The sequence below is a fragment of the Panthera tigris genome, chromosome A1, assembly GCF_018350195.1.
Source record: "Panthera tigris isolate Pti1 chromosome A1, P.tigris_Pti1_mat1.1, whole genome shotgun sequence".
Lineage (NCBI taxonomy): Eukaryota > Metazoa > Chordata > Mammalia > Carnivora > Felidae > Panthera > Panthera tigris.
In genome coordinates, this window is record NC_056660.1 from 43,090,396 (window position 1) to 43,109,727 (window position 19,332).

The 19,332-nt window shown below is 33.8% G+C and overlaps 1 long non-coding RNA gene across 1 annotated transcript in view; it reads left to right on the top strand.

Annotated features, from left to right (window-relative positions):
• LOC122231004 overlaps positions 1-14,702 on the top strand; it is a 247,929-nt gene extending 233,227 nt beyond the window's left edge. The window contains exon 4 of the long non-coding RNA XR_006208101.1: positions 14,635-14,702. This is a non-coding gene — a long non-coding RNA (uncharacterized LOC122231004). The remainder of the gene's footprint in view (positions 1-14,634) is intronic.
• The last annotated feature ends 4,630 nt before the right edge of the window (positions 14,703-19,332 follow it).

The following is a 19,332-nucleotide window of genomic DNA, read 5'->3' on the forward strand; positions in this document are numbered from 1 at the left end:
TAGAAATATATAGATTTATTCAGCCAACAGCTATCTTGTGAGCATCTGTGTGAGGTGTTGGAAATTGGTCCCTCTCCCCAAAGATTTTACTTCTTAGCAGATTTCAAATTCTATTATATCTCTCCTGATTTATCTTCAATTCTAGTTCTATATCTTAAGCAACAATGATTTTATATAAGTACCAGAGCCTCAGTATATTGTAAAAAGGGCACATGTATGTGTGTGTATGAATGTATATGCAAACACATGCATGTATGTGTGTACATGTGTGTATATATACACAAATGTATAAATAGATGATGGATAGATAGATAGATAGATAGATAGATAGATAGATAGATAGATATAGGCAGGCATATATGCCTAGATTTGTGTACACAAAAATGCACACACACACACGTACAGAAACATTTATTTGGACTGGTGAAACTGTGAAACTATAAGTCTTACCATTTTCTGAAATCTTGCTACTTTATTGAAGCAGCTTTGAGTTTTAGTCTTCTTTATATTTGTTACATAAAGGAATAAAAATTTGGGTGTTATGGAGTCCAAAGTTTTTGTTATATAAACTGATATGTTTATCCATCAAATTTTACAGTTGAAATTGATTTTTGAAAATAGAAAATTTCCCCCAAATTTGACCAAGATGCACCATTCTTTGAGTTACACACACACACACACACACACACACACACACACAATCTAAGCTACCTTTATAATATAATCTTTTCATTGTTTAAAAAAGGAAGTTGCTATTATCTGCGTTAACATGCTGTGATTACTATTAATTTCCTCTACCTTTTTCATTATAATTGTTATAGTCTTCATTATTTCATCGCATTAGTCCTTCTTGGATGTCAGTATATTTAATATAATTGTGAACTTTTCAAGCTCGACCTTCTTGATTTATTTCTGGAGGCTATGAAGAGGGCTATCTTACCACCTGCATCCTTCTAAAATGTAAAATAGTTGAATTGAAAGTAAACTGATGGGGGGGCGCGTGGGTGGCGCAGTCGGTTAAGCGTCCGACTTCAGCCAGGTCACGATCTCGCGGTCCGTGGGTTCGAGCTCCGCGTCAGGCTCTGGGCTGATGGCTCGGAGCCTGGAGCCTGTTTCCGATTCTGTGTCTCCCTCTCTCTCTGCCCCTCCCCCGTTCATGCTCTGTCTCTCTCTGTCCCAAAAATAAATAAAAAACGTTGAAAAAAAATTAAAAAATAAATAAATAAATAAATAAATAAATAAATAAATAAATAAAAAGAAAGTAAACTGATGGAAAAAGTTAACCTTTTGATTTGGAAGGGTCTGCTGCATTATGTCACGGGAGCTCTTTAGTATATTTGTGTCTGTTTACTAAGGACATATCTAAATACCCGAATTTAGAGATAATTTCAAGACAGAAATCAAGAATACTCTATGGGGCTCCTGAGTGGCTCAGTTGGCTGAGTGTTCAACTTTGGCTCATGTCATGATCTCCCGGTCTGTGGGTGCAAGCCCCATGTCAGGCTCTGTGCTGACAGCTTGGAGCCTGGAGCCTGATTTGGAATCTGTGTCTCCCTCCCTCTCTATGCCCCTCCTCTGTTCATGCTCTGGCTCTCTGTCTCAAAAATAAATAAACATTTTTAAAAAATTATATTAAAAAAGGAACACTCTAAAAACTGGCCTAACATTAGTTGTTTCAGTTGTTTCCAGTAATTAATAAAGCAATTATTAATAAATTAGACCCATCACTTCTGTTAAAAACCTATCAGAAATCAGTATCTGTTTTTAGTTGGTTACATTCAAATTATTTTTCAATATCAAGGCAATCATTAAATAATAAATATAGTATTTTATTAACATGAAATACTGAAAATAAGTTTTCTTTTAGAACATATCATTTAATAAAATAAATTTTTATGAAACCAAGAGTTGGTTTTTTGAAAAAATAAACAATTGATAAACCTCTAGCCAGGCTTCTCAAAAAGAAAAGGAGATGACCCAAATAGATAAAATCATGAATGAAAATGGAATTGTTACAACTAATGCCTCAAAAATACAAGCAATTACCAAGGAATACTATGAAAAATTATATGCCCACAAACTGGACAACCTGGAAGAAATGGACAAATTCCTAAGCACCCATACACCTCCGAAACTCAAACAGGAAGAAATAGAAAACTTGAACAGACCCATAACCAGTGAAGAAATTGAATCAGTTATCAAAAATCTCCCAACAAATAAGAGTCCAGGACCAGATGGCTTCCCAGGGAAATTCTACCAGACATTTAAAGCAGAGATAATACCTATCCTTCTCAAGCTATTCCAAAAAATAGAAGGGAAACTTCCAGATTCATTCTATGAAGCCAGTATTACTTTGATTCCTAAACCAGACAGAGACCCAGCAAAAAAAGAGAACTACAGGCCAATATCCCTGATGAATATGGATGCAAAAATTCTCAATAAGGCTAGCAAATTGAATTCCACAGCATATAAAAAGAATTATTCACCATGATCAATTGGGATTCATTTCTGGGCTGTAGGGCTGGTTCAACATTCACAAATCAATCAATGTGATACATCACATTAATAAAAGAAAAGATAAGAACCATATGATCCTGTCTATCGATGCAGAAAAAGCATTTGAGAAAATTCACCATCCTTTCTTAATAAAACCCCTTGAGAAATTTGGGATAGAAGGAACATACTTAAACACCATAAAAGCCATTTATGAAAAGCCCACAGCTAATACCATCTTCAATGGGGAAAAACTGAGAGCTTTCCTTCTGAAATCAGGAACACTACAGGGATGTTCACTCTCACCGCTGTTGTTCAACATAGTGTTGGAAGTGCTAGCATCAGCAATCAGACAGCAAAAGGAAATCAAAGGCATCCAAATTGGCAAAGATGAAGTCAAACTTTCACTTTTTGCAGATAACATGATATTATACATGGAAAACCCGATAGACTCCACCAAAAGTCTGCTAGAACTGATACATGAATTCAGCAAAGTTGCAGGATACAAAATCAATGTACAGAAATCAGTTGCATTCTTATACACTCATAATGAAGCAACAGAAAGACAAATAAAGAAACTGATCCCATTCACAATTGCACCAAGAAGCATAAAATACCTAGGAATAAACCTAACCAAAGATGTACAAGAACTGTATGCTGAAAACTATAGAAAACTTATGAAGGAAATTGAAGAAGATATAAAGAAATGGAAAAGCATTCTGTGCTCATGGGTTAGAAGAATAAATATTGTTAAATGTCCATACTACCCAAAGCTATCTACACATTCAGTGCAATCCCAATCATAATTGCACCAGCATTCTTCTCGAAACTAGAACAAGCAATCCTAAAATTTGTATGGAACCACAAAAGACCCCAAATAGCCAAAGTAATTTTGAAGAAGAAGACCAAAGCAGGAGGCATCAGAATCCCAGACTTTAGCCTCTACTACAAAACCGTAATCGTCAAGACAGCACGGTATTGGCACAAAAACAGACACATACCAATGGAATGGAATAGAAACCCCAGAATTAGACCCACAAAAGTATGGCCAACTAATCTTTGACAAAGCAGGAAAGAATATCCAATGGAAAAAAGACAGTCTCTTTAACAAATGGTGCTGGGAGAACTGGACAGCAACATGCAGAAGGATGAAACTAGACCACTGTCTTACACCATTCATAAAAATAAACTCAAAATGGATAAAGGACCTGAATGTGAGACAGGAAACCATCAAAACCCTAGAGGAGAAAGCAGGAAAAGACCTCTCTGAGCTCAGCCACAGCAATTTCTTACTTGACACATCCCCAAAGGCAAGGGAATTAAAAGCAAAAATGAACTACTGGGACCTCATGAAGATAAAAAGCTTCTGCACAGCAAAGGAAACGATCAACAAAACTAAAAGGCAATGAAAGGAATGGGAAAAGATATTTGCAAATGACATATCAGACAAAGGGCTAGTATCCAAAATCTATAAAGAGCTCACCAAACTCCACACCCGAAAAACAAACAATCCAGAGAAGAGATGGGCAGAAAACGTGAATAGACACATCTCTAAAGAAGACACCCAGATGGCCAACAGGCACATGAAAAGATGCTCAACGTCACTCCTCATCAGGGAAATACAAATCAAAACCACACTGAGATACCACCTCACGCCAGTCAGAGTGGCTAAAATGAACAAATCAGGATACTATAGATGCTGGAGAGGATGTGGAGAAAAGGGAACCCTCTTGCACTGTTGGTGGGAGTGCAAACTGGTGCAGCCACTCTACAAAACAGTGTGGAGGTTCCTCAAAAAATTAAAAATAGATCTACCCTGTGACCCAGCAATAACACTGCTAGGAATTTACCCAAGGGATACAGGAGTGCTGATGCATAGGGCCACTTGTACCCCAATGTTTATAGCAGCACTCTCAACAATAGCCAAATTATGGAAAGAGCCGAAATGTCCATCAACTGATGAATGGATAAAGAAATTGTGGTTTATATTCACAATGCAATGCTATGTGGCAATGAGAAAGAGTGAAATATGGCCTTTTGTAGGAACGTGGATGGAACTGGAGATTGTTATGCTAAGTGAAATAAGCCATACAGAGAAAGACAGATACCATATGTTTTCACTGTTATGTGGATCCTGAGAAACTTAACAGAAGACCATGGGGGAGAGGAAGGAAAAAAAAAAGAGGTTAGGGAGGGTGCTAAAACATAAGAGACTCTTAAAAACTGAGAACAAATTGAGGGTTGATGGGAGGTGGGAGGGAGGAGAGGGTCGGTAATGGGTACTGAGAAGGGCACCTGTTGGAATGAGCACTGGGTGTTGTATGGAAACCAATTTGACAATAAATTTCATATTTAAAAAAATAATTTTTTTAGAAAATCTAAGTGCTATTTCAAATATATAATGAAATGGCATAATTATATTCGATAGACTTTTTTGGTCATCCCAAGTCATATTAGTGTAAAATATTTAATCTTAGTAAGTAGTCAGTTAATAAATTTTTAAATTTTATGTTTATTGAGTATGTTCTTTATACACTGGTATTCTAAAAATGATTTTATGGAGAATTTCTTCTTCATGTACAATATGTAGTAAAAAATTACTTTTATGCTTCATTTTTCTCTTGAGTGCCCTTCTCCTACCCTTTCTCTTCTCAACTCATCTATCTCATTTCATCTTTTTTTCCAAAGTTTTTATTTAAATTTTTTCAAGGTTTTATTTAATCATCTCATCTCATCTCATCTCATCTCATCTCATCTCATCTCATCTCATGCCAATCCCTTTTTTCATCTACACTTTATGTGCTCAGCCTTTTATTGAAAAATCCAGCATCACTTGTCAAAATTAAAAAGAATCTTAGAGATTATCCAATATAAATCCTTAAAGTATGGATAATAATACCTCTTATAGTATTTTCTAACCAATGGAATATGGGCTGAAATAATGTACAACGTCCCTCAGTGATCCTCATTCTTTTTTCCAAGATGATCTTAGTAGGCCCTTGTTAACAATGATGGTGTTACACATTGGAAGAATCCAATTGATAGGAGGGATCAGAGTCCTCTGCTAACAATGTGAAATAGGGACGTGAGAGCCCAGTTAGATTAAAAGAGTAAACTGCTATTGAGAATTTATGTGCTATAGTTTGTTTACCCTAGACTGCTTTAGGAAAATGATTTCCTGTAGCCCTCTTAAGAGATGACTCTTTCCTCCTCGATGGCTTTCATAAAATTGGGTGTAGACATGGAGTAAGTTTCTTCTCTACTATTTGTAGAACTTCCTCCCCCACACACTTAAAAACTAGACGTTTACATTTAGTGCCACTTATTCAACAAATATTTATCAGACACTTTCACAGACCCTCTTTGAATGCAGACATCTTTATCTTCCAAGTTACTCTTCTATGCATGCCAGCAACATTTTAAGACTTGTCTCCATTTCATTCTAATGCTAATGTCATAATTTTATGAAATTTAACTATCCATATAATTGATTTAATCTGATTTTGCATTATCTTTAAGTTGTTTTCTTCCAGTAGTAAAATGATTTTTGCCACTTTATCTCAATCGCTTACTACCATATAATGGTTTATTGACCTCACTCGTAATATTCCCCACGTGTCCCGGAAAAGTCAACATTTATAAACTGCTCTACACAACTCTACATATTCTGCCTTACTTTACATATTTTATGACACTTACTCAACTTGCTACAACCCAATTGCTTCTGTGTTTTTCTTCAAAGAGACCAGACAAGCTTTGATAGCTACATGACTAAATATTTCACTTGATATTTGGGCTCAACTGCCACCTCTTCACTGAGTTCTACTTTGACAGTGCTAATTAAAATTGCAACCTCAAACTATGTGTCTGTTTTTGTGCCTATACCATACTGTTTTGATCACTAGAGTTGTGTAGTATGCCTTGAAATCTGGAATTGTGATAGTTCCAACTTTGTTCTTTTTTTTGTCAAGATTTCTTTGGCCATTTAGGGTCTTTTGTGGCTCCATACATTTTTTTTTTCTTTTTTATTTATTTATTTTGAGAGAGACAGAGATAGAGAGAAAGAGAGAGAGCACACACAAGCTGGAGAGGAGCAGAAAGAAAGGGAGAGGAACAATCCCAAGCAGGCTTCATGCTATCTGCACAGAGCCTAATGTGGGGCTTGATCCCACAAACCATGAGATCATGACCTGAGCCAAAATCAAGAGTTCGATGCTTAACCACCTGAGCCGACAAGGCTCACTAATTCCATACAAATTTTAGTATTATTTTTCCTTACCATGAAAAATGCTGTTGGCATTTTGATAGGGATTGCACTGAATCTGCACATTGCTTTGGGTAGTACGGTCATTTTAACAGTAAAGATCAATGGAACAGGGGAATAGAGAGCTCAGAAATAAACCCACAATTATATGGTCAATTAATCAATGACAAAGAGTCAAAAGTATGCCATGTGGAAAAGACAATCTCTTGAATAAATGATGCTGGGAAAACTGGACAGCTGCATGCAAAAGAATGAAACTGTACCACCTTCTTATACCATACACAAAAATAAACCCCACATGGATTAAAGATCTAAATATGAGACCTGAAATCGTAAAACTCCTTGAAGAGAACTTAAGGCAGTAATTTCTTTGGCATTGGCTGTAGTACCTTTTTTTTTAAGATATATCTCCTGAGGTAAGGGAAACAAAAGCAAACATAGACTATTGGAACTACATCAAAATAAAAAGCTTCTGCACAGCAAAGGAAACAATCAACAAAACAAAAAGGCAGCCTACTGAATGGGAGGAGATATTTCCAAATGATATATCTGGTAAGTGGTTAATATCCAAAATATATAAAGAACTTGTACAACTCAACACCTAAAAAACAAATAATTTAATTTAAAATGGGCAGAGGACCTGAAAATTGTACCATCAACAATAAGAAATGCTCCTAATCTTCCTTATCCTTCATATATTTTTAAATCTTTTCTGTAGCATATATCAGCAACTATTCTACTATATAATGTTCTTTTTATTATGCTCATTTTTTTCCTCCTCCTGTAAATTGTAAACTCTTTTAGGACAGGGAACCTGACTTCTTTTACTTTCTGATATATCTTAAGTACTTTTAACAATGTTCTATATATAATGGACACTCAATAAATGTTTTCTAAATGAATGTTGAATTAATGTATGTGTATAGTTATGTATGTCATTCTAATAATTTTATAGTATTTTAAATTAAAACAATAAATCTGAACTGAAACACTCATATTAATTCCAGGTTCTCTATTAACTGGTTCTGTGATGCTAGCCTACTTAACCTCTTAGTTGCCTCACTTACAATTTTAATATAATTATATTTTATCAATCTACTCAGAATTATGAAAATCAAATGAGTTAGTGCATATGAAAGTGGTTCATAAACTCTATATTAGCAAATATTTTAATTAGATATAGTTAAAGGATAAACTGAGGCATAGTAAAAATTTTGAATTTATTTGAGCAAAAATTGATTTGAATTGATCAGCCTCCAACCTAGCAAATAGAAAGGAGTTCCAAAGAGCTGTACAAAATGAAAACGCTTTTACAAAAGGAGTGGGAGAATGCAGTGAGAACAAAGTTCTAGTAGGCAAAAATGTGAGTTGGTTATTGTCAGGCTACTTTCCTCTAGGGCATGAGAGATAACCTATGAGGCAGATTACCTAACTAGTGCTGTTCAGGTGACTCTTGATTGACTGGTTTAGGGTTCCACGACTGGGAGAGCTGAAACTGTAACATCAGTTTGCTGACTTGGGACTTAGAATAATTGAGTCCATTTTGGGCCTGGTGTCTACTTTTTAACAATATAATCCCTTTACATTTTCATTATATTACATCTGTAAGATATAGAAAATGGAAGGAAAAAAATATTAAGGTAATGCATACTTCCTTTTAAAATAAAACAAAACAAAACCAGAACATGTTTACATTTGAGTTGTCTTGATAACAGACTAAAAATCTGAATTTTAATCCTTTCTTCCTTAGAATTAGACACATTGTAGGGAAAATTATATTTTCTACATAAGTTCTATTAGCTAAACATTCCATAGGTAACTTGGGCTTCTCCATTTATAAATAAAATCCATACTAAAGGTATGAGACCTAGTTGGCAATCCATATATAAAAATCATTCTCATTAATGTAAGTTTACATATATGTTCATGGACAGATATTTATACATATATATTAACATAAGCACATGCATAAATTAACATAATGTATACATGTATGTCATTATTTTGCTGAAAATGATAAATTTGGTAAAAATCTGAATATTTTTGGAGTTCTTGGGATAGACAATGAGATAACATTAGGAGAGAGTTTTAAAATCATGGGGGCATGGGATAGTTCAATACTAATGTACTTCATTTACCCTATGAATATTTCTCTTAAAAAAAAACACAATCCCAGAATAAAGTTTATAAGAGGTCAATATCCTTGAATGGGAAATCAAGGTCTGATAACCATAAAAGAATTGATATGTGCGAATTGACCACATATCAATGATTAGCCTTGAACTCAAGGCTAAACATAACGTGAATGTAAATTTCAGCAACAGAACCGGCAAGTGATAGATGAATGTGGAGTCAGAAAACAAAAGGAGTTTTCAAAACTGAAATACAAGAAGACAGGATGGGTCAGCATTAGCGATATGTCACAGAATACTAGAGAAAACATAAATCTATTCGTAATTTCAAGCATGGTTTTGTTAGCCTGTCAGTGTGGGGCAGATACAAGCTTAACTTTAATGTCATATTCCTTTAAGATGGATCCAAATGTGGCCTTTGATATGAAGAGAATGAAGCTGGAATGTAAAGAAACCTATTAGCGAATATATATGATTCAGGGCTATATGAATAATAGGAATGTATTCTGTTTATTTTAACAGTGTGAGAAGTAACATGACCCATCCAACAACAGACCACGAAACAGAAGCAAAAACCAAAATATTTTGGTTCAGTGTTTTTTTCTATTGCACTGTGTTCCCATTATATATGAGATGCTGTCCTAGATCCTGTAATTTAGAAAGATGAAAAAAGGCATTCTGAATCTGAGAACATTCAGAATTGTCTTTTATTCATTTTTTCTGGTCATATCCAATAATGATAAAAGTGATAGTTAAATTGTGTTTCATTTCAGTCATTCATTCACTCATCAATATTTATTTATTTATTTATTGATCTATTTATTTTAGAAACAGACCTTTTTTTAAAAAAATGTCTTATTTATTCTTAAGAGAGAGAGAGAGAGAGAGAGAGCATGAGCGGGAGGATGGGCAGAGCAAGAGAGGGACACAAAATCCAAAGCAGGCTCCAAGCTTGGAGCTGTCAGCACAGAGGCTGACATGGGGCTCGAACTCACAAGCCAGGAGATCATGACTTGAATTGAACACTCAACCGACTGAGCCACCCATACTCCCCCACTCACTGACATTTAAACAACTACCAGGGTTAATAATCAGCTGACAAAATATGGCTGTTTGTATAATTATAATTACATAAGTTTCACTTACTCAGGAATATAATATTACATACTCCAGTCAAAATTTCTTTGTTCATCATATTAACTTAGATCCATTTGGTTCTAGTAAGGCTATTAGGCAACTTAGAAGTCTCTGTTTTCTTGAGACCTGGCAATAAGATGCATTTACAGTCCTAAAGAGACTTTTAATCTGGCTAAGCAAACTAAGTGTATGTAAAAGTGTGTACATGGTTATATGATAGAATTTCTACTTAAAGTCAAAATGAGGAATGAAGACAGTGGTGTTATAAGAGTTTAGAAGAAAGGACAATTAAAGGGAGTGGGTAATCAAAGAAGAGTTTGTGGGGTGAGATAGTGGGAGTTATGCAGGGTATTAAAGGACTGATTTGATTTCTTAAAGTGATGCCTTTATTGAAGCAAATGACACACTTATTAATGACATAGGCTTCCATTATCTGATTAAATACTTGACTTTACTGACCTGTTACTTTACCTTCATTTCCTACCTGGCTAGCACAATTCTCCATGTGAAAAGGAAGGTCAATGCTAATCAGAACACTTTCCACAAGGTTATAAAAAATGCTAGCTAATCCTGAAAAAATAAAACATGTTTTTCTCTTGCTTTTACTTATTTTCTTGAAGAAATTAGTGGTAGGTATTTTTTTTTAAAGCTGGATGCAGCAAGTAAAATGCATGAGTGCTTGTTTTATTTTAGGTTTGGAATAGATGAGAAAAACAGATAGGGCATTCAGAATGCCCTTCCTCACCTTGCAATGAATCTGACTCATAGGCAATTTATAGCAACACATACAATTTTAAAAGTTGCTGCAGTAATAGTCAGCAGCCAAACTATTATAATTTAAACAGAATAAAATGCCCCCAGAGAACAGATTTTACAAGAAAGCTAAAATTTATTGAAAAACAATGTAAGATAGGTTTTTCATTCATTGTATTTTCATTCCCGAGAAAATCAGTAGCAATAACACTTGTTGAGTTGGCATCCTGCTTGATGCTTTTGCTGTGCAAGTTAAACTTTCAGTATTGACAACCAAAGACAAGGTCAGAATTATACTGCCTTTTTTATCCATCTCACTATGATAGAATCTATCTTTAAGAATGTTTCCAAATATTTCGTTGTTTCACATCATTGATGAAATATAAAGTGTCCTTTCTTTTGAAAGGCTTTTTTTAAAAAAGGTGTATTTATTTATTTTTGAGAGAGAGAGAGGTAGGGAGGGGCAGAGAAAGAGGGAGACAGAATCCAAAGCAGGCTTCAGGCCATGGACGCTGAGCCCAATTCCAGGGGCTAGAATTCATGAACCATGAGATCATGACCTGAGCTGAAAATGAGTCAGACACTTAACTGACTGAGCCACGTAGGCACCCCAAAAGTGTCATTATTCTCATAGAACTTTTCAGAAATTTCTACTATAAATTTCAAAAGATATAACATTATGGAAAAATAAAGTTGTGACTTAACTGTGATAAGTATTATCAAGTATGAGGTAAACAATGCAAAATGACAAAATGATATAAGAGCAACCAGGGTTTTGCAAACACAAAAAGTTCTTTCATGTGATTATCAGAGAAATAATTTTACCTCATCCATTAAAATAATATATTTTTATTATAGTAAGTGGTAGTTTTAAAATTAAACAGAAATTTGTGGTTGCAAATGAATAAAGGAAGAAAAATTAAAGACGCGACCAACAGAATGTTTAATAATTACTTTTTTTGATGTTTCTGCCATTATTTGGGTTCACATGTAAAATGAACATTAAACCTTTCCTGAGACAATCCCAATTTAAACCTTAGTCCCACATTCTTTATTACTACTACCTATTCCACACTAAACCACAAAGTTAGATAATAAATTATATAGTCATATTTTTATGGAATGTATTTCAAGAATCATTCAATCCTTTTTTCTTCCTGCAACTTTATCACTAGTTCCTAAAATATTTTGTCATCTTTGGGGAATAACACTGTCATTGCAGAAGTTTCAACAGGAACAGCAGATATGGAAAATTAAGATCTCTGAGGAAATGTATCTTTACATTCAGTATTATTTCTTTGAGATAACATAATTACTTTCTTATTTTTATTCTTATTATAAAGGTAAAGATGAACATTATACAACTCTTAATAAGTCTTAAGAGTGAGAAAGGACAATAAAAAACTATCGGTCTTATATCTAGGGAAAAATTTTTGTAAAGAAATTTTAAATGTTTTCTTCATTTTCTCTATGCATGGTGTTTGTATATCTTTACATACTTGTTACACAATTATACATACAATTTTCTGTCTTTAGTTTTATCTCTAAGAATAAAACATAAGCACTTTCTTTTTCTTTTAATTTTTTTTAATGTTTATTTATTTTTGAGACAGAGAATGAACAGGGGAGGGTCAGAGAGAGGGAGACACAGAATCCGAAGCAGGCTCCAGGCTCTGAGCTGTCAGCACAGAGCCCAACGCGGGGCTCAAACTCACAGACCGTGAGATCATGACCTGAGCCGAAGTCGGACACTTAACTGACTGAGCCACCCAGGCACCCCAGCACTTTCTTATTAAGATTACTGGTAACAGCCACATAACACTTTGAGTAAATATACCAATGTTTATTATTTTGTCTTTGGATATTTAATTAGTTCCCCAACTTAGATATGATAAATAATATTTTTACCAACTTGTTTGCCTTTAAGATTTTTTTATTCTCTTTCTTTTATAATTTTAGGATTTTTTAATCCTAAATTCTAAATTACAGTTTTTGAATGAAAAGATACAATTTTAGATATTTTATTAACAAGTCTATTGATAAAAGAGTTGTCCAACTTTTTGTACTCCCACCATCCTTTTATGACCTTATACTGGTCCTGTATCTTTGCGTACATCAAGTATTATCTTTTAAAAATACTTGCTAATTGGAGCATCTGGGTGACTGACTGTTAAGCGACTGGCTCTTGATCTTGGCTCAGGTCATAATCTTGTGGTTCGTGGGATGAAGCCGCATGTTGGGCTCTACACTGATAGCATGGAGCCTGGTTGGGACTCTATCTGTCTCTCTCTCTCTCTCTCTCATCTTCCCTGCTCCTGCTCTCTCTCTCAAAATAAATAAATAAATTTTAAATAAAATAAAATAATAAACATATTTGCTAATTTGATTCAATTTGCCCTTCTTTAATTATTGATTACAATAAATATATTTTCCACATTATCATTTTCTTCTGTCTCTTGTGTTACTCAAAATCCTTTGGCAACCTACATATTTTACAAGAAGATAAGCCAAGTAAACAAAATAAAATTAAGTTCATGTAAGCAATAGGCTATATTTTTAAATGTATTTTTAAGGTCAACCAATCAAATAATTTTTCAATGAATGATATATGTTTTGTTTGATTTGGTTTGGTTTGTTTGTTTTTTTTCCTGCCAGGGTATCAAGTGGTTGATAGGTGGCTGGATAGATTTAGATGAAAATATTATGAAAAAGTGTCTCAAAAAATTGCAATATATACTTCATTATTATAGTCATAAAACCCCCTCATGTTTTTAGTAATAATTGTGCCCTTAGAATTTACAATACAAGCATTGTATTGGTCAATTGGTTTCTAGAACAGCCGCAAACATTTCTGACGGGACTAATTCTTTGGTATTTATGAGAACTCTCCAGGGAATTCCAGTATGACTCCAAAGTTGAGAATCTGTCATTTAGGCTAATGGATTTTCCATTAGTAAATTTGTACTTCTGTAATGTAATAATTGTGTTATTGACTAACTTTTGGCATGATGAAGTAAATAATAATGTAATTGCTAAACTGTCTAGTATTGAAAATATAAATAATGAACAGATTTCCATGGGATTGTAGATGTCAGTGGACTGGCATAAATGAGTGAAATAAGTGATGATTTTAGGAGCGCCTGGATGGCTTATTCAGTTAAGCATATGACTTCGGCTCAGGTCATGATCTTGTGCTTCGTGAGTTCGAGCCCCACGTTGGGCTCTGTGCTGACAGCTCAGAGCCTGGAGCCTGCTTTAGATTCTGTGTCTCCCTTTCTCTCTCTGCCCCTCCCCACTCATGCTCTGTTTCTCTCTGTCTCTTAAAAATAAGTAAACATTAAAAAAAACTAAAGAAGTGATGATTTTACATAAGGAGCTAAAAGAGGAAGTGTAGAAACCAAAGCATAACTAATAATTGGATTTGATAATGAGCCATTTTATTTCTATTTATAAATGTTACCTGTTCTAAAAACCGATTATCAAATAGTGGATACAGTCATCATTTTCCCATGATTTGCTAAGAAACCACAATGGCTCAGCTAGTAGGCCAATTGTTATTTTGGTAAATTGTAAAAATTAATGTTTTCACTTTTTAATCTATTGAAGTTTAATTTTTCAGCAAATGTAAGGAAATAGAATTTAAAGTTGACTGACTTGCAATGAAAACAAGGAACATAATATATTACTGAGAAATTTGTAAAAGTGGTATAATCACATAGATGATGACAAATCTGATTGCTGTGAGAAGGCAAATGAACCTAAGACCACTGTTGGATAGTACATAATATTAGAGGATGAAATATTTAAGACAGTTTCTTATCACATATTCATACTAGTAAATATTTTTATTTACAGGTGTCCAGAGCTCTCTTTTACAGTGTGATGAGCAGGTTTTGGCATATATATGGTCTGTATGGTAGAAGGATATTCTAAAGAATTTTTTTTTCTTTTTTACAGTTGATAATTCATGTTGCACACACAGATATATATACACATATGTGTGTGTGTACATATATATATATATATATATATATATGTTTAATTACAAATACTATGAACCACTATGCATATATTTAATTAAAAATACCATGAACCACGAAAAGGTACATTGGAAGTAAAATTATGCTTGGAGTAAAAAGGCCACTGCTACTAAATTAAAAAAAAAAATGAGTCTGAAGGTCAATCCAGACGTTATTTATTCAGAGGACACTGTTGGTATTTGACTATATGTCTCCTAATTTTAATTCAGTGTTGGAGGAAATAGCAAACATTGAGAATAAAATTAAATTATATCCACTTTTCATATGCTCTGAGTAAAAATGGACATAAACTATAAAATAGATACCCCACTCAATATGTTTCCCCAATGAAGTGAAGACATTCACATACATTTTTTAAATTTAGGATTATACTATATATATTATTTTACAATTTAATTTTAGTCATAATTTCAAATTAAAGCAATTTCTTTAGATCAATAAACATTTTATAAATAAAGGAAAAAATTATGGTTCTCTGGGTTGGAAGGGGTACTAAAGGTAAACATTGCAACCCACTTTTTGGGAAGTATGTCAGGGCTGTTACAGGGAAATTTATAGGGAATTGCAACACATTATGAATTTTTGGGATCAGTCCCTTCCCCAAATTTCTAAAGAGGAAGGATGTTTTTCTTTTCTGAGAAACCACTTAGCCTTGGGTAAACAAGCTAATGATAGAACAAACCATACATCTGTACATGAGAAAAGGTGACAGATTATAAGATGTGAAAAAAGAGAAACTGAGGAAGTGGAGTATATAGAGGAGGAAAGAGGAAAAAGAAGGTGAATGGGTAACATTGTTAGAAAAAGTACAACAGTGAAGAGAGATGTGTTTCTCTTTTTACTGTAATACCTTATTCATCTGACAGAAATTTACATTAAACTACTGAAGTACTTTTCAAAGGTTTAATGTTGAATTTATGCTTCTTTTAAATGTCACACAGTGCAGGAACTGGCCTTAAGATGGCTCCTGTACGCTTGTATTATACACGTGTAAAATGACATGTGTATGAACAGTTGACAGGCAGAACACAGAATGAAATAAAAGAGGCTCCAAGAGATGAAATCCAGGCCCAGAGAAGAGCTGAGTCATTTTACTAGATAGGAGGCTGTCCTAGTTGATAGTGGTCCCGGCTGTGTTTGGAATAGCTTTGGGTGCTGTAGCCACTTATCTCTTCTCTCTCCTCCATGGCTAAACATACAGTTCTTCTTGGGCTTTTAAAACCACAACGCATTACTGTTTCACTTTTCTATATCTTAATATGTGTCCTAATAACATATCTCATAGTGGTGTTCTCTCTTTTGGGAAAACCAAAAGCAAACAAACAAACAAAAAGCCTGATAGAAAGAATGCTTATACTACTTCATATTGAACTGAAGTTTTGGGTTTTTTCAGTCATCCAAGGATATACTAATTTTGGAATATAATGCTTTAGAAATACAGGATTTTCTAAAAGTGTAGAATATTTTATAGCAGGTTTGGTCAAAATTAACTTTTATTATTGTGGGCATTATTTTTCTTATAGATTCTGCTCATTGTGCTGAATACTAAAGTTTCTATGCAAAATCCATTATTTTAGTTTCACTTGACAGAACTATAAAGCTAACAACATACTGGGGGAGCCTATACTCAGTTTCAAAGAAAGAAAATTCTGAATGATCAAATCCTTCGCTTTTCTTTTGTTTGTAATATAAAGAAAAGATACATAAAATTCTGGCATGATGTAACCTATAGTTTCACAAATGAATTAAAATAACAGCTTTACTTTGAAAGATGAAAAATCTAATATTTAATTTTAAGTTAGTTATTCATAATATCGTTTTATTTGCAAATAATTGAAATGTAATTGAAATATAGGTAATAAAGTTATACTATTTAAGCAAGAATCTATTTTTGATATCCAGTATTTTAAAAATACTAAATGAATTAAAGAAAGCATTGATTGCCTTATATATTTCCATTCAGCTAACAAGCAATGCCATATTAATAAATGCCTAGACTGCACTGAGCCTATCTAAAAATGAACTGATTGCCTAACAGACCTACTAAGCCAAATCAGACAGTCAAGTTCAAGAAAAGTATTTCAGAAAATTCATGACATGCATTTTTTTCATTTGCTCATAGGTAGAACTCATCTATTTTTTCCTATACCTTCACCTATTATACTTTTGTTATATTTCGCACCACTGTATTCATTTGTTGCCCAACGGGTTTCTTTTTTTCCCCAACCCAACAAGTATGCTTTCATGGTATAAATTTCAACCCTTCTCTATCCCCAATCTCTTCATAGTATCCATTGCCTTTGCCTGTAATGAAAATGGAAATATTAAAAGGGACTGCTCCTATTACAACCATTTAGAGTGAAAAACGCTCACTTACTATGCTCCATATGCCATCCAGCTGGCTGGGATGGTTGTGTTCTACAAAGCCACTGGAATGTATCCAAACCAATACCTTATCAGGGATGAGAGGAAACAAGGGTGGGAGAAGAAGATGAGATGCAAAAGGGACAAATAGACAGTTGGACAGAGGTTGTTGAATTGGTATTAACCAAGACAGAGAGAGAGAGAGGGTGTTTGAAATAATTTAACATAATTTTGAAATAATTTCAGTGACCTAGAGAGAAACTACAATGCAGTGGTGATGAAACAGAGGTTGATTGATGAGTTAGAAATTGAGGAATGAGAGATGCAACACCTCTTATGCTGTTGATGTCAGCAAAACCTTTCTGTGCTGGGGGAAAAGGCAGAACACCTTTGAGTAGGATAATATATGTATAGTGTCATTTAGTGATGTTTTCCTTCACTAGGATATCAATTCTACCTCAGTTCTTCCAATTCAATTCAGTTCTACTGTGTGGAAGGAAAAAGGGCCTTGTGGCATGGAGGCCAAACTGGGGAAGACAAAAGGAAAGGTATATTGATTTCTAATAAACTCATGGGTTTGTGCATTATTAATTAGTGAACATTTTTACAAAATGTCTTAGGATATCTAACTGAATACTATTACACATGGAACACATGAGGCATAAAGTCAAATTTGGAACTGCTTTGCAATAAGTTAATGGAAATAAAACTAACACTAATCATTGAGTTTCCCCCAGTAATAAGTTCTTTCTTATGTGTGGTCTATACAAGTTTAAGTAGGGATCTGGGTACATCTTACCTAAATCCTTATTTGGATTTAGCAGCTGAATACTTTTGTAAAATTAATGGTTTATTCTCAATTCTAATAGCTGTCAATTTATGAATCATTGTTTTCAAAAAGATATTTTTAGAATCACTTCCCTTAGAGTTGCCAAAATTGTATTTACCTATTTCTCATAAAACACCAACATTGGAAACTGACACACAGGAACAAAGCATACTACAATACAAAAGAAGCAAACGTATTAAAGAGGAATTAACTCTAAGAAGCTCTGACAGATGCAAAGAGCTTCACACTCTGCTCTGTGATGTTTAACATATGTTGTCAATTAAAAATTGCTTAAGAAATATTTAACAAGACAGATCTATCACATTTGGAGTTTGTGGAAATAGTTTTTGCACATTGTCTTATTTTACTTTTACTTAAAAAAAAGCGAAGTTTATTTGCTCAATTTGTGCCTTAATTATTTTTTGAAAAAGGTATTTTTTGATATTTGTTTTTCATAGGTGTTAAATATATTTCCATTAAAATTTAATGGATGAGTGTACATAAAATATTTAACATAATGAATTAAGAGGTATTTATTCCCCATTAAAAAATTATAGTAAAACTCCTAACTAACATTATTTATAGCCTAATTATTTCCTGAGAATGAAGAGAGACTTTGTGCTTTTTGAAAAGTATTATTGCTAAGATACACACATATACTGCTAGAATAAACATTGAACAAATACTGATGTAGAAAGATTCAACACCAATTTTGGTATTGAATCCTGGGAAAGTATATCAACTGTAACCCACAAAGTTTGTAAAATAAACTGAGGACAATTCTTCCTATGCATAATCATTTATGCATGGTTTTGGTAAAATCATTTGCTAGGTGATGATTTAGTGATAGGGAAAGCAGCATCTCCAGCAGTGCCTATTGTGGTAGGATTGGGTGTTCTAGTATAATCCTAGATTAATGGTCCTCATAACCATTGTAATTAATTCGGCCTTCGGTAATTTTATTAATGTAATTCATTTTGGGATCGAGTAGATTTAGCCATGAACTAACATATAAAGAGGCCACCAAACAAACACATTAATTATGAGAAAAAATGAAACAATATAACATAAACAATATGATATAATATAATCTTCACATGCCTTCAAGTTTTTCAAAGAGCAAATTGATGGTGTTTGTAAACCCAGATGGAATATTGAAACTTTTGGTGCACATGGATTAGTGATGAATAGATGTATTTCCACATTCATTTTTTTCATTCATCCTGTGGATGTATTGGGTATCCAGATGTGTGCAAGAGCTTGTCCTGATTACTGTGGATACAATGGAAAGTGTCTCTGCCAATACACCCATCCATCAGC